Source organism: Urocampus carinirostris, chromosome 17 (assembly GCF_059441175.1).
Source record: "Urocampus carinirostris isolate Australia breed hairy pipefish chromosome 17, RoL_Ucar_1.0, whole genome shotgun sequence".
In the NCBI taxonomy this organism is placed as follows: domain Eukaryota; kingdom Metazoa; phylum Chordata; class Actinopteri; order Syngnathiformes; family Syngnathidae; genus Urocampus; species Urocampus carinirostris.
Window position 1 is genome coordinate 32,023,710 of NC_142365.1, and position 15,361 is coordinate 32,039,070.

The window sequence follows — 15,361 nt, forward strand, 5'->3', positions numbered from 1 at the left end:
GTATTATTGCGACCATAAGGTGCAGATAGAAGTCTTAGATTTTTTTCAAATTGTGCGGCGCGCCCTATCATGCGGTGCACCTTGTCTGTGATGTAAAGCAGCGGACGTAGCTAAGGATATGATGAGGCTGCCGTTCACACACAGAGCTCAACGCTCAGTTCTGATTTTTGGGTGAATTTTTTAAGTGATATTGTTCACATTTCAAACTAAAGGGGACTTCAATGCGTCTCCTTGTGAACGTGACAAGTGTCCCACTTGCACAGAAGAAGACACGTGATGTCACACACAATGCATTATTCTCGGAAGTACTTATGGATGCTAACGCTGAAGTGTATCTAAGCTCAACAGAGTTGTCCCAACAAATACGAACTAAATCCAAAGCCTCACTTTCCCTCCATTGAATGCTTTTCGTGTTTTCGTCTGCCATGGTGTGATTTCTAGGCAGACCAAGCAGACGCGAGTGAATTGAAGATTGATGAATCGATGGTTCGCAAGTGAAGGAAGCTGAAAAACCAACTTCGACAAGTTTTTACCCGTGAGTTTTACTTTGTAATCAATACTTAAAAAAAACACAACAAAACTCTATTTTGCTCCCGCTGTATTTTTAAATACACACACTTGTATGCTTGTTAGTGTTGTTCTAAGGCGGCCGTGCCCCATTGTGTACCCTGTGTAGAGTTGAACACAGAAATAGAACGAGCTACAAAGACTGCACCTTTTAACATGGTGCGCCCTGTATTTGTGGAAATACGGCATATAAATTTTGCTAAAATCATTGTTTTTCCAGAGGCTTCCTCTAAAACAGGGGTGTCAAGTCAAACGCTTGGAAGGGCCCCCAAAAAATTGATTGAATGTAGTTTTTTTTTTTTTAATGACACTCAATATAGTCTACTGAACCTACTAAAAAGCTTATTTTTTTTGAAAAGCAGTGATTTATATAATTTGAGGAAAAACTATTATTTTGTGGACCAAAACTTGAACCAAACTTAAATATAAAGATAGCTTAGAAATAAGAACGGTCTGTCGTTAATCTGGTCAGGGGGGGTCGAAATCAAACTCAAAATAAAAAAATAAGCCATAAGAGCGAATGTATAAAATGTTTAAAACGTAGTCTAATGAACCTAATTAAACCCACTGAAACTAATATATTCCAAAACAAACAAATAAATAAAACAATATTCTCTCATGGCTCTGTCAGTAATCTTTAATTTTCAACAGGCACAAAAGACAAATTTCCTTCATATAAACATTCCTATTACATGAACATTAACGTAATAATTCACGTAAAACGTTTTTTAACCTAAACAAAAATTCATATTTTGGGTGTGCGCTATATATGAATATATTACTGTATTTGAGTAATGATTGATCAGTCAAAAAATATTGCTGACCAAAATCGCAAAACATTGTATGTAACAGGAATCGAACCCATGTCGCAGTGGTGAGCGCGGCAAATCCTAGCCACTAAGTCACTAGTGGTAAATAGGACGTATGAGAACACATGTGATTTGATCTCATTATTCCACAATTTTTACTCACAATACCTGAGAGAATGTCAGAAATCTGAGAAAACACTCCTTAAAGAAAAAATTTAACGCCAAAAAGCACGACGAGGGGAACAACTCTTTGTTGTATCTGATGGTGAATCAGACATTAAATGACATTAAATAAATATTTTTTTGTGTCCTTCAAAGTCTGATTTATCATCCGAGATCAAAGCGTTGTTCTCTCATTGTGCTTTTTGGCATTTATTTATATATTTTCAGGACACCTTTTTGTTTTTTTAGTTCTCTTTAAGTGCTTATTATATAAACCAAAATTAACTGACTGGTCCAATATATTTCCGTATGGCGTCATAGTTAAACAATGGTGCAAATAAATACCTCACTAAGTCTACACACAGACAGACATAGCACACATAGGGTGCATACACATTTCGAGATGAGAGAATGGTCTGTTACATAAGGTGCAAAGCGGCTTGAGTGTCTTATTTCATTAGAGTGTTATTGAAAAGTGTGTGATGTTTGCTTGCTTTTGTGTTGTTTTATAAGACATTTAAGAGCATCATGTACAGCAGAAATGTGAGGTTTCCAATTCACTCTGTCACTTTCATTGCTTCCATGACTCACCTACTACATAATCATCACCGGGGCCACACTTGTACATGCACATACACACACTTACACAAAACATTACATAATCATTGGAAAAAAAAACTGTTTATTTCTTTTGCACAAGATGGAACCAGTAAAGAATAACTGGATTGAGGCGCTATTGATTTAACTACAGCAAGATGACACTTTGATTGCGTAATGTGAAATATGTAAATAGGTCATCAGTAACACAGTGGTCAGATGAGCATGAATAGGAGCTTTGCTAAATAATTTGTAGTTGTCACATTTTGAATTTGAATTGTCTTTATTGTCATTGATACCATCATAGACAAAATTGTTAGAAGAAAAATAAGAAATCATATTCCAGGATAAATACGGAAATGTCAGGATAAACAGGCAAAATAAATACGAGGTGGTCCTTGAAGACTAGCCTAAGTTGTAAGTACACTGTTAAAACACTGCAATTAAAAATAGGGCTATTATATTAAGCTTAAATAAAAGTTAATAAATAGGCTATTAATACCCATTTTTCGATACATAGACTTCAAAAACAAACCACTAGTGTTGGCAGACCAGGAAAGGTTGTCAAAGATGTGCATGTCCAGAAGTTTAATTTTTTTTTCATCCATCCAGGTTGGCTGGGTTATTCTGAAAAGGAACTGCCCTTTATGTTTATTTCTACTGTACAAGGTGCCAGTTGCCATGAACAACTAGCGAGCGGTGTTACTGCATTGGTATGTAACCAGTGTTACTGTAACTGTAGTTACTTTGTTTGAAATGTAATTTAGAAGTACAGACGCTCCCCTACTTACGAACATTCTAAGTATGAAAAACGGTAGATACGAAACCTTTTTTTTGTGAGTACTGTAGTGCTTCTTTCCGCCACTACGGGCGTGTGGCGCTGTAAGAGGTCACCCAGCATCCACCGGCTTCCTCTTCCTGTCACAGCCCCCAGTTCGTGTGTAAACACACTGTACTGTAACTGACATTTTTATAGTTAAATATCTCGTCCTTCCATTCAATATGCTTGGTGTAAAGTGTAAAGAAGGGGCGAGCGGTTTCATTTGAAATGAAAGTGGAATAAGAAAGCTTGATGCGGTAGAGAAAATAGTTGGATCGCTTTTTTTCGGCCACTTTCTACCACGGGGGAGGAATTAGCCTAACTCTTGAAGCCCACCTTCCACAAGTAAGTTAAACTTCACCTAATGTATCTTTATGGAGCATATCATTTTATTAAATGTTAATTTTTTAGTACAAAACAATACAGGTTACTTATGCAAGCCTTAAACATACCTATATAAACCTGAAACACACTTATTTAAATCTTAAACATACTTATATAAGCCTTAAACATACATTACATACAAAATATAGCACTGAAGCAACTTTAGAACAAATTAAACTTACAAACAATCGTCAACTTACGATCAATCTCGTTTGTAAGAAGGGGAGCGTCTGTAACGTTTTCTTTTTTTTCTCCAAGCATGGTATACAGTGGGACCTCGCTACTTCGCGGTTCCATGTTCGCGGGTTCAGAGCTTCGCGGGTCTAAAAAATAATAATAATAAAATAAAATAATTAAAAAAAAAAAAAAATAATATATATATATATATATATATATATATATATATATATATATATATATATATATATATATATATATAAATATATTTATTTAATTTTTTTTTGAGTATTTTTGAAGGGGCGTCGCTACTTCACGGTTCCACGTTCGCAGGTTCAGAGCTTTGCGGGTCTAAAAAATAATAATAATAAAATAAAATAAGGGGCGTCGCTACTTCGCGGATTTTCACTTTTTCGTGGGTGGTTTTGGTCCCCATTAACCGCGATAACTGAGGGATTACTGTGTTGCAAAAATATTTTTACGGAAAAAAATAAATACAAATAAAAAAAATACCTCTATGCTCACATCGGCCCAATGTTTTTGTTGTTTCTGTATAAGTCAAGCAGGGAGAATATTTTCATGACTTTGAATCCAACATCTTCATATTCAGTTATACTTACTAGGTAAATATAAACATACCCACCCATCTTAAGCTTTGCTGGCACATTGGGGGTTTTATGTTACATTGTAAGCAAAGGAAGGACAATTGGCAATCAGAAGACCTTGTTATTTATGATCTGCTTTTATTACGTAGCGTAGTGAAGCACCATGTTGTGACAACAGTTACAAAAGGTTATTAATAATGCGTTACAGTACTTATTACAGAGAAACGTAATTGTGTTCCAGAAACGTGTTCCTTTGTAACGTGTTATTCCCAACATTGTATGTTCAAAACAAACCAGTGCCTCACCGATAATGAATTGGCCTTTTTTAAAGATTTATTGTAATCATAACGTTTATTAAAGAGATCTTTTCTTCCTCATGCCATGAGGCTCTTTAACTCCACCCGGCAGAGTAAAGGCCCACATTAAACCACACCACCTACATTGGATATTACAGAATCTTACTATATATCTCTATATAACACGCTACAGTGGGCATTTGCACGTCACACTGGGTATTTGTATATTGTATTCTTTTGGCTTTATTATTGTACTGTTCTCAGCTCAGGGATGCTGCTGGAAATGTGAATTTCCCTTAGGGGATGAATAAAGTATCTATCTATCTATCTATCTATCTATCTATCTATCTATCTATCTATCTATTTGTTCTGTTCATGATGGTCATTTCTTTGTCCTCATTTTTTGTCATTTAACCAGTGTTGATTTAGGATAAGGTTTTCCAGCTTGATTAAGGGCTATACAAATAAAAATGACTTGACTTGACTCTAATATAGAATATAGAAGAGTGATGAAGTCTCGGACTTAAAAAAAAAGGAGAGTGTGTAGCAGTGGGAAAAAAATGCAGCAATGTGGGAATACTATTAGGGAGTCAAGAATGATAGATGTGAACAAAAAAATCAGTGTTGAGAAATAAGGAAATGTTATACTTTAAGCAAAAACAAAAGCCACAAAACGCTCATAAATGTGCTCTTATTAATATATGGCTTCATTAAAAGCGCTGAGCAGACACACAGTGAAGAAAATGACTACTTAGTGTGCCAGCAAATCACACTGTGAAGAAAAAAGAAGTTCTGGAATGGAAGAAACAAGCAGTTCAAGATACCATTGCCTGACACAGATGTAACTTCAGGGGAAAAGCATGCGATTGATACATTATCACTGAGCTCTGAGTCATCACATTCTTGCAGAAGCAAATCAGGTCAGGTTTTATGTACAAAAATTACGCCAATCGTCCGAGATATTTAGCTGAAAACTTTTCTACTGTTCAAGATAAAAAATCTCAGTCCAGAATTCTGCTATAGTAGGAATCTGAATCGATCTCGTAGTCGCAACAACGTGAGCAACACAAAAACTCCCGCCACTCGATAACCCCGCAATATTCAACCTATAAGCTCTTAATTCTTAGTAATCCTTTCCCACGGTGTCATTCAAAAGAATCAAAGCCAACAATTAAATTGCAGATGACACCGAAAAATGTTGCGTTTGCACTGGAAAATATTTGATTAACATCTAAATACTGTATGTTTGTGCGTGTGTATTAATGTGATTCTTGGAATACCACTCTGCTACAGGCTGTCTGAGAAAACTGCAATTCCCCTTTCTTTTCCATAATCCCCTCTTTGTAACCAACCTTTCACACCAACACACTCTCACTGCCTGTGCCAAAATACCTTGCCATCCTCTACTCCCACATTAGCATGCTTTCTGTAAAAGTATAAATATAGTAAGCTGGCTTCGTACATCTTTTTTAAGGCCAAATTCAAGCACTATCAAGGCCAATTTTTCAATTTTCCAGTGCCTTATAGCGTCAATCAAAAAAACTTTTTTTGTTGTTGGCCTGGATAACCAAAATAAAGTCGCTATCTTGCTGCTAGCATATACTTTGTGTTTCTTTAACTTCTTCCGATCTTTTTGGGCCAATGGGCTGCTATAAACTGACATTAATTCTGCCATTCTGCTTCAACAATGGACGAGCAGCTTAGCCACATAACACGTGTTTCATTACAAAATAATTTAGTGCATGATGTTTTATTATTATTGATAATATATCAATAAAAAATAATAATCTGAAACCGTTGGGGAGCCGAGCCAAAAGAGCCGTTTTTCTAAATAGTGCTTTCCTTTTGGGTGCGACCAGCAGGGGGTGGTGACACTTTAAATGACATTGCCATAATGAAAAGCCACCAAAGCAGGCGTGTATTTTTTCTTCTTGATTTATTGCTTGTTCTATAAAGTCAAACTGCCAAGAAACATGGAAATGGCAACAATATGAAGCATTTCTTAAGCACTTCACACAAAACTCACACATGTCCTTACCTTGAAAACTCAACATTAAAATACAAGCATTTTAAAGGGTTTCAAGCACCCGTACGAACCCTGTCTTGTATTCAGAAATCAAGTACAGTGTTACATTTTAATTATCAAAAAAAGTACAATGCCATATCCAGTTTTCATAAATTCTTTCTCGTAATATAACGCCATTTTGTGTGCTTGGGATGCCATTACAGTGAGGCTGTTGTCATGGATATTACTGCGACTTATCAACACCGCTTCTCAAGAGGAGCTGCAGCCTGTGCGAGTAATGATGATAATGATCTTTATTGTCATTGATATCAACACAGTGAAACATTGTACGCAACAAGGATAGACATGCAAACATGTAATATAAAGACTTTGAAGAGAAAAAAAAAATAAAAGATTATCAGGATGAAGAAGCTAAAACAAACATAGAGCCTTGAATAACTGGCCTAAGACATACTAATAGTGATGTAACAATAGTGCATACATATACATACATATATACATACATATATATACATATATACATACATATATATACATACATATAAATACATACATACATATATACATACATATACATATAGATAGATAGATAGATAGATAGATAGATAGATAGATAGATAGATAGATAGATAGATAGATACTTTATTCATCCCCTAAGGGAAATTCACATTTCCAGCAGCATCCCTGAGCTGAGAACAATACAATAATAAAGCCAAAAGAAAACAATATTCAAATACCCAGTGTGACGTGCAAATGCCCACCTTAGCATGTTATATAGATTAACTAAATAGTGCTACACAGAACACATAATGCAGTAAGATCCAATGTAGGTGGTGTGGTTTAATGTGGGCCTTTACTCTGCCGGGTGGAGTTAAAGAGCCTCATGGCATGAGGAAGAAAAGATCTCTTCAGTCTGTCCGTAGTACAAGACAGTGACAGCAGTCTGTCACTGAAACTGCTCTTCTGTCCGGAGATAATGCTGTGAAGCGGATGCGATGGATTGTCCATGATTGACCTCAGCTTTTTCAGTGCCTGTCTCTCAGCTGCTGTTGTTAGGCTGTCCAGCTCTTTGCCCACAACAGAGCTCGCTTTCCTAGCCAGTTTATTGAGACGAGAGGCATCCTTCTTCTTGACGCTGCCTCCCCAACACGCTGCCGCATAGAAGAGGGCGCTTGCCACTACTGTCTCATAGAATATTTTCAGGAGCTTTTTGCAGATGTTGAAGGAGGCCAGCCTTCTGAGGAAGTAAAGTCGGCTTTGCCCTTTCCTACATAGAGCTTCTGTGTTGGCAGTCCAGTCCAGTTTGTTGTCCAGCTGCACACCCAGGTATTTGTAGGTCTGGACAAATTCTACACATTCTCCCTTGATGGTTACAGGAACCGGGTGAGTTCTGGTTCTCCTGAAGTCCACCACCATCTCTCTGGTCTTGGTGGTGTTTAGGTGCAGGTGGTTTGCGTCGCTCCATCGGACAAAGTCCTGAATCAATTTCCTGTACTCCTCCTCCTGCCCGTTTCTGATACAACCCACGATCGCAGTGTCATCGGCAAACTTTTGCACATGGCAGGACTCAGAGTTGTACTTAAAGTCCGATGTATATAGAATGAATAGGAACGGAGAGAGAACGGTCCCCTGCGGAGATCCTGTGCTGCTAACCACGGTGTCCGATGTACAGCCCCCCTGTTTCACATACTGCGGTCTGCCTGTCAGGTAGTCAGTAATCCATTCTACAAGGTGTGAGCTAACTCCCATCTCTGTCAATTTCCTACTCAGTAGCAGAGGCTGTATGGTATTGAAGGCACTAGAGAAGTCCAAAAATGTAATCCTCACAGCCCCCTTCGCCCTATCCAGGTGAGAGAGGGATCGGTGTAACATGTATAATATAGCATCCTCCACTCCCACCTTCTCCTGGTAAGCAAATTGCAGTGGGTCGATGGCGTGACTGACCTGTAGCCTCAGGTGGTGCAGCAGCAGCCGCTCCATGGTCTTCATCACATGTGATGTCAGGGCGACTGGCCTGAAGTCGTTGAGTTCCTCTGGTCTTGATTTCTTTGGGACTGGGATGATGCAGGATGTTTTCCACAGCTGAGGGACCCTCCCCTGTTCAAGGCTCAGGTTGAAGATGCGCTGTAGAGGGTCTCCAAGCTCAGACGCACAGGCTTTCAGCAGTCGGGGGGATATTCCATCCGGACCAGCTGCCTTGCTGGTTCGTAGCCTTCTCAGCTCCCCACACACCTGGGCTGAAGTTATTTTTAGTGGGGGGATGTCTTCCATGCTAGTGTCCAGAGGGGGAGGGGGAAGGACAGCTGCACAACTCAGGGGTGAGGATGAGGCGGAGTGGTCAAACCTGTTGAAAAAGTTGTTCAACTGGTTGACTCGCCCCACATCTATATCCACAGCCACTCCCTGCTTGGTGCTGCAGCCAGTAATTGTTTTCATCCCTTCCCACACCTCCTTCATGTTGTTGTTCAGCAGCTTTTTCTCCAACTTCCTCCTGTACTGCTCCTTCCCTTTCCGGAGCTGGACTTTGAGCTCCTTCTGTACTCGTTTTAGCTCCTGATGATCACCATTTTTAAAGGCCCTCTTCTTTTGGTTCAGAAGGCACTTGATGTCTCTCGTGATCCAGGGCTTGTTGTTGTATAAATACATACATACATATATACATACATATACATATAAATACATACATATATATACATATACATACATATAAATACATACATATATATACATATACATACATATAAATACATACATACATACATACATACATACATATACATATAAATACATACATACATATATACATACATATACATATAAATACATACATACACACACATATATACACACACACACACACACACACACAGACAGACACACACACACACACACACATACACACACACACACACACACACATACACACACACACACACACACACACACACACACACCACACACACACACACACATATATATATATATATAAACCTTTCCCGGAGTGTAAATTTGTTAAACTGTTTAAAGAATGCCAGGGTAAATAGTCAGCCCTCACACATTATTATTTAGCAATATATTTACAATGGGGTCGGTTGGGGGTGAACCTTGGCAGTAAAATGTAGTTAAAAGTCCTATATATACTGAACCGAACCAAATGTAGAATAGTCAAGTCCCAGCTTTGCATGTGTGTCAATCAGTGTTGCTATTTCAAATATAATAAATAATTGGACAAGTTCTATTTCATCTCCGAGCCATATGTACTCATGAAAAGAACCATATATATATATATTCCAACCCCTGGAATACAGGGTGAACAGTAGAGGACTCAGCACATACAAAAAGGCAAAGCAACCTTCTAAGCCAGGGGTCGGAAACGTATGCCCGGCAAGCCAGGTGTGACTCGGAGGAAAAAAATAAAATTTTTCGATCCATTTAGGCAGTGGGTGCAACATTGTCTTTCTACCAATGGCTGCAGAAGGGCTGTAGCGCTTTTCTATTTTTAAGGCGGGTAAGAATGAATATAATTAAGAATTTTACCATATCTCGTAGCCCATGAGATGCTACACATGGATTTTATTTTACAAGTGAATAGTTTACACAAGTTATTAAAAAAATTATGAATGATTAAGCAGGAGGACTTTTAAAACTAATGTTTGTAGATTTAAAAGATCTTTAAGATTTGCTTCTATAAAACGAAATGCAAGACAAATAATTGCAATTTAATTCCCATGGTAAGAACAGTGACCATGTCACATAACTGAAGGTAAACATCCTTAACTTTCTCATTTGCACTATAGGGGAGAGTGGGTACAGTTGTAACACATTTTGCTTTCTTCCTCCTTATTTTATGACCTTTTGTTCTAGTCCTCTTAAACTTGTATACATGGTCCCTTATGTTGTCCTTTACAAGGAGAAATCAATGATATTGTGCTAAAAAGGTCCGAAAGTCTGTGACAATCTCTCTAACAAAGAGATACACCCTGTTACAACCGTACCCTGTAAGGTTGTGACACTGCTAGTGGAAAGTAGTAACAGTGTGATGTATTAATACAAATAAGCTTCAGATAGTCCAATATTTGAAGAATTATTTATTTGATAGAAATATATGACATAAGGAGAATGGAATAGAATAAACTGCTGGTATCTATCCTTTAGTATGGACAGCATTGCGAATCAGAGTCTGACAAACAGTTGTAGCAAATGTATAGGCCAGTGCCTGCAGTGGGTGCAGCCTTCGAAGGCAAATTGCTTGCAATCAGAACACTGTACCCACTTTTCTTATCTTTCTTTTCATTTGGCCCTGGATTTGTCGATACAGAATATACAGAAGTTGTCTTTTTTGGATGTGTTACAAATCTTCCTGTACCAGTCAGCTACCATGTGTTTTTTAGCTAGCATGACAAAAAAATAGGATTAAAGCCAATGATGTGGCGATACAGCCTTGTGCCCAAAATTTGTCAATCTTTAGCATATTTGACATGAAACAAAAAAACAGCGAGAGGTTTGAAATCTTACCTGAAAATGTGTTATTTGATCATAAAATCGAGATAATGTCACTCAAAGTTTTCAAAACGTTTTGTGTGAAGTCAAAATGGAAAGGGAAATATACTATATTAGTGGCATCAATAAATATCTCTTCCAATTGGTCAAACTTTGACTGTTAAAACTGACCTGAGTTAGAACTTTACCCGATCTCCTTAAAGTGACATTCAAGAGCTTCATTATTCACAACAAAAACGACAATCAAAATTAACCTAAATGATCCTAATGTAACTGTGAGGGAGAACAATATTTGTTGATGTAGGACACAGGCTCGTCGTTACTATTATTTAATTTTAGAGGTACAATCGTGAATACAAAAGCCCAGCCTGACCCGGCCCACAGGTATATAAGCCCGAACCCAGCCAAAACCGACCGATTAACTAGATTTTGAGGGACTGAGCCCGAAATAAACCCGAAGCTTTACTCAGCATCAAAGCTTTATGTGTGCGTTTCGGCTGAATTAAGTGGCTTTGGGTTTACCTGTGGCCGAGTACCTCAAATCAAGTGTGCACTTCGAAGTGCAGCGCCGAAATGAAAACTTCGACACCAAATTGCCATTTCGGCGAAGTGCAGCGAAATAGCACCGAAAAGAAAATCAGATCCTGCAGATTACAAGATGCAAATATTGAAATATGCAGCGAAAAAGCAGAATGGAAGTTTGTAAAACTTGTAAGCTATTGACCAGAAGCGGAAATGACGTCTGACATAAGGGACGTAGAGGTAGAAAGAGGAAGCAGTGCATCTTTTACCGTGTTACTTCAAAAAAATATTACTTAAGAAGAAGTAAAAAGCAGTCATCTGAATAACTACTTGAGTAAAAGATAAGTAAGTGAATGCTGTGCAGATCATCCACGAAGAAGAACAAAAAAAAAATGGCAAGGGATAAGCCCACCCGGCTCGACTTAATGATTGACGTTTTAAGCCTGAATCCGGCCCGAATTTCAGTGCGGGTTTACCTTTATTTCAAATATTAAATACAATAATCAAATGCAACACAGTGAAAATAATGCACTAAATAATTTGCATTTTGTCTGCAAATCAGGTTTGGCAGCTTTGTTTAATTTTGTCTTAAAATATATGGTGTGGCTCTCACTAAAAGAAAACCCCCAACAAATTATTTTGCTTTCATAACTCGTTGAGTGAAAAAGGTTCCCGACCTAGGTTCTAGGCTAAGATAACGTGATTCAGACAAGCTCCAGCCAACTGGAGACTATTAGAAATAGGAGTGAAGCAAGAGGAACAAAGTCGAAAAATAAAAAAAACTAATGTATTCAACAGTAGAATGAGGGCCAGTGCAAGTGGATAAAATACACTAAAACAAAAAAGATAAACCCATTACTCTGTATGTGTCTGTCCTTTGAAAAATCATCAAACACCTAGAAAGAGATAAAGAGTGCACATTTACTGGTACTCAGACACGCAATTCCAGCATTATGTCACCACATCCATGAGTGTCCATATGCGTGTCGGTAAATTAATTTTATGGCCCACTATGGGAAGAGAATGAGTCACGCTGTTTTTCTGGGAAGCAATACATTATGTATGTGAAGAATATCAAGTATGGATGTAATGACACACACAAATACTTGAACACATCCACTACATGTGCCAAACTCAATTTTGCGAGAAGCACAAATGACACAATGATTTGTAATTTTAAGATGTCAGCTGGATGTCGCCAAAGCCAGGCGTCACTCGCAAAGCACCCACTGTATTTGTTGACTGACATAAATCAACCAGAGAACAGTGAAGGAAACCAGACTTTGTGTTGTTTTACCTAAATAAAATCAACAGACACACTGTTTAAGGCACAATGGAAAATGCAACATTTCAAAAGAATAGCACCTGAGTTCTTTGCAGAGGTCTAAAGCTTTAGCTACTTCCTGTATTAAATATGAAATTTACTAGCCAAGTTCGCATATTCTGTTCCATTAAAAAGAAAAGAAGAAATACTTTTAAACCATAAAATCAATCAATCTAAATTAGTGATAGTATTTATTTTGGTCCCTTTTCATTCTGCATCAGTTTTCCTGGTTAAATAAACTGTAGTAGTTGTTTTTCTATATAAAAGTACAGGTGATAAACGCTACAACCGCCTAAATCTTAGTGAAAGAAAACAAATATTGAGGAAAAGCCCCTCAATAATAGTTTAATGATCAAATCTCACATCCCTGAATCATAATTTAATTGTGAACCTATGTAAAGAAAACCAGCTAAGGCACACTTATGCATTTAATGAACTAGTCCAGCCCCCATGAGAATGTTTTTCTACCATGTGTTCCCAGAGCTAAAATGACAAACGCAAAAACCTTAATGCAAATGTTGCAAACATTAGTGTCTAGCATCATAAAGCCGACAAGGAATATACTATTTTTTTGCAGTGAAGGCTAACATATGAGAAGGCAGTGGTAAGGCCATAAAGGTAAAGTGGAGACATTCTGTGTGTTTTGGGGCATTGTTCTGATTTATTTTTCGTCTACTCGTGATGGTGCATTCTGCCAAATCACTACCAAATTTCATGGAACTACAAGTGGCTTACAAATACAAAGGGCACTTTTTATGGTCATTGTGAATGTTTGTGCACTATACATGTCACAAACCAGGACAGGAACACAGAGTTTAGCAGGAGTTTCGTTGACGTTACGACGCCAGGTGACTCACAAGACAGCGTTTAAGTAGTCAGGAAGCATTCTGTCAACGCGTTTCAGCTGGTGTCCATTGGCGGGGCCGATTGGGGGCCATGGCAACCGTGACAATACATTTTTTCTTGTGTTTGCTAGTGTGCCAGCCGGAAGTGGTAAAAAACACTAGCATGGTTGCAATGAGTTGCAAAATCAAGATAAAAAAAAAACACACATCTCTGGTCGCACTATGTTATCAACTACCCACCAAGAATCAGTCGCTTCTGTATAAGACTGACAGGCAAGTTTTCTCTGAAAAATCTGCGTTTTTTTTTCTTTTTTTGGGGCTGAGAACTTGGACGAGCAAAAAAAAAAAAAAATCCCCGTAATAACTTTAAGAGAGCTGTGAATCTTTTTCTTTTGATGCCAAGCATTGTCTTGAAGGATGCTTGTGGAAAATGCTTGATCATCCGGCCCAGGAAAATGCAGGATATTTGATTGATTGTTTTACAATGCTATTATTAAAGTTGTCTTTTTAAACTTGAAAAAAAAATAATTTTGCCGCCAAATAATCAATCAGCAAAGGGCTTGCTAACTATTTTTGTAATCTAGTGATCAGTGAAGTACTTTTTAAACAGTTTTTAATGTGTGGATAAAAGCTGACTGTTGCCTTTATAGTTTAAAAGACACTTAAAATAAGGAGAGAATACATGAATGGCTTTTAAACTTGCAAGGAAAGCAAGGAAGAGAGCCCAAACCTCAGATAAGAAATTTTGTTCTTAAAGCCCTCCCCCTGAGCCCTTTCTTTTTATTAGATCTCCTAGTTTACAAAAGCAGATTCACCCCAAAGGTTGTGGGAATAAAAGAACAGCAACATGTTTGGCCGATAGTTACAATGATGTAAACAGTTCATAATAGTCAAAACACAAACAACAGAGCATGATAATAGTCAAGATGATGAACTAACTTCCTATGGAATCTACATTGTATGTGTACAACAATAAAAACAGAACAAACTTATCTGTGGCAATTTTTTTTTAATTAAAATAATATCGAAACTTACTTCCAAGGTCAAAAATTAGTCAACTTTTTTTTCTTTCTAAAAAAACAATTATATGTCTTCTACCTACTGGTGCGACTCATTTAAGTTTTTAAAATTGGTCAATGGACAATTTTTGTCATTTTCAACTATTTTTTTTGCCAGCAGATGGGCCAAAATCAATGCCAGATGGGCTACTATCAATGACAACAAAGACAATTTTATTTTTACAATGCACAAAAACACCTAATGCAGTGATGCTGGTCATGACACGAGCACTGTTGTTAGACAGAAAGTGAGTGTGCATCCTTTCACTGGAATTCTTCGGCCGTTCTGTGCGTCTTTTGCCCAACAAACTGCTTGCCTATCGCTGCCTTAGAGGGCAAATCAATCTGTTCGCTTGCGTTTATGTGCAAGTGCGTGTCAGTGAGATATGAACCCATTAAACAGTGTAAACACCCTGCGAGACACATTTATCTCTTCCTGTGTTCATTCTAAAAACGATCGAGATGAAGGGCATTTCGTCATCTGTCGACATTGTCTCCTGCATTGATTTCTCTTCCCAGGATTCAACTGCATTAAAGAATAATTAGTCAGAGATAGAAATATATACGGGCGCACAGCGGCTGCATGGTTACCGTGCAGCCCCACAGTGCAGTCGCCAAGGTTCAATTCCATGTCCCGCAGCCTCCTCATGCGGAGTGTGCATTTTCACC

At 37.9% G+C, this 15,361-nt stretch overlaps 1 protein-coding gene across 3 annotated transcripts in view; it reads right to left on the minus strand.

Annotated features, from left to right (window-relative positions):
- jade2 (jade family PHD finger 2) overlaps positions 1–15,361 on the minus strand; it is a 182,423-nt gene that overhangs the window by 82,342 nt on the left and 84,720 nt on the right. The gene's annotated exons all lie outside the window — the stretch shown is intronic.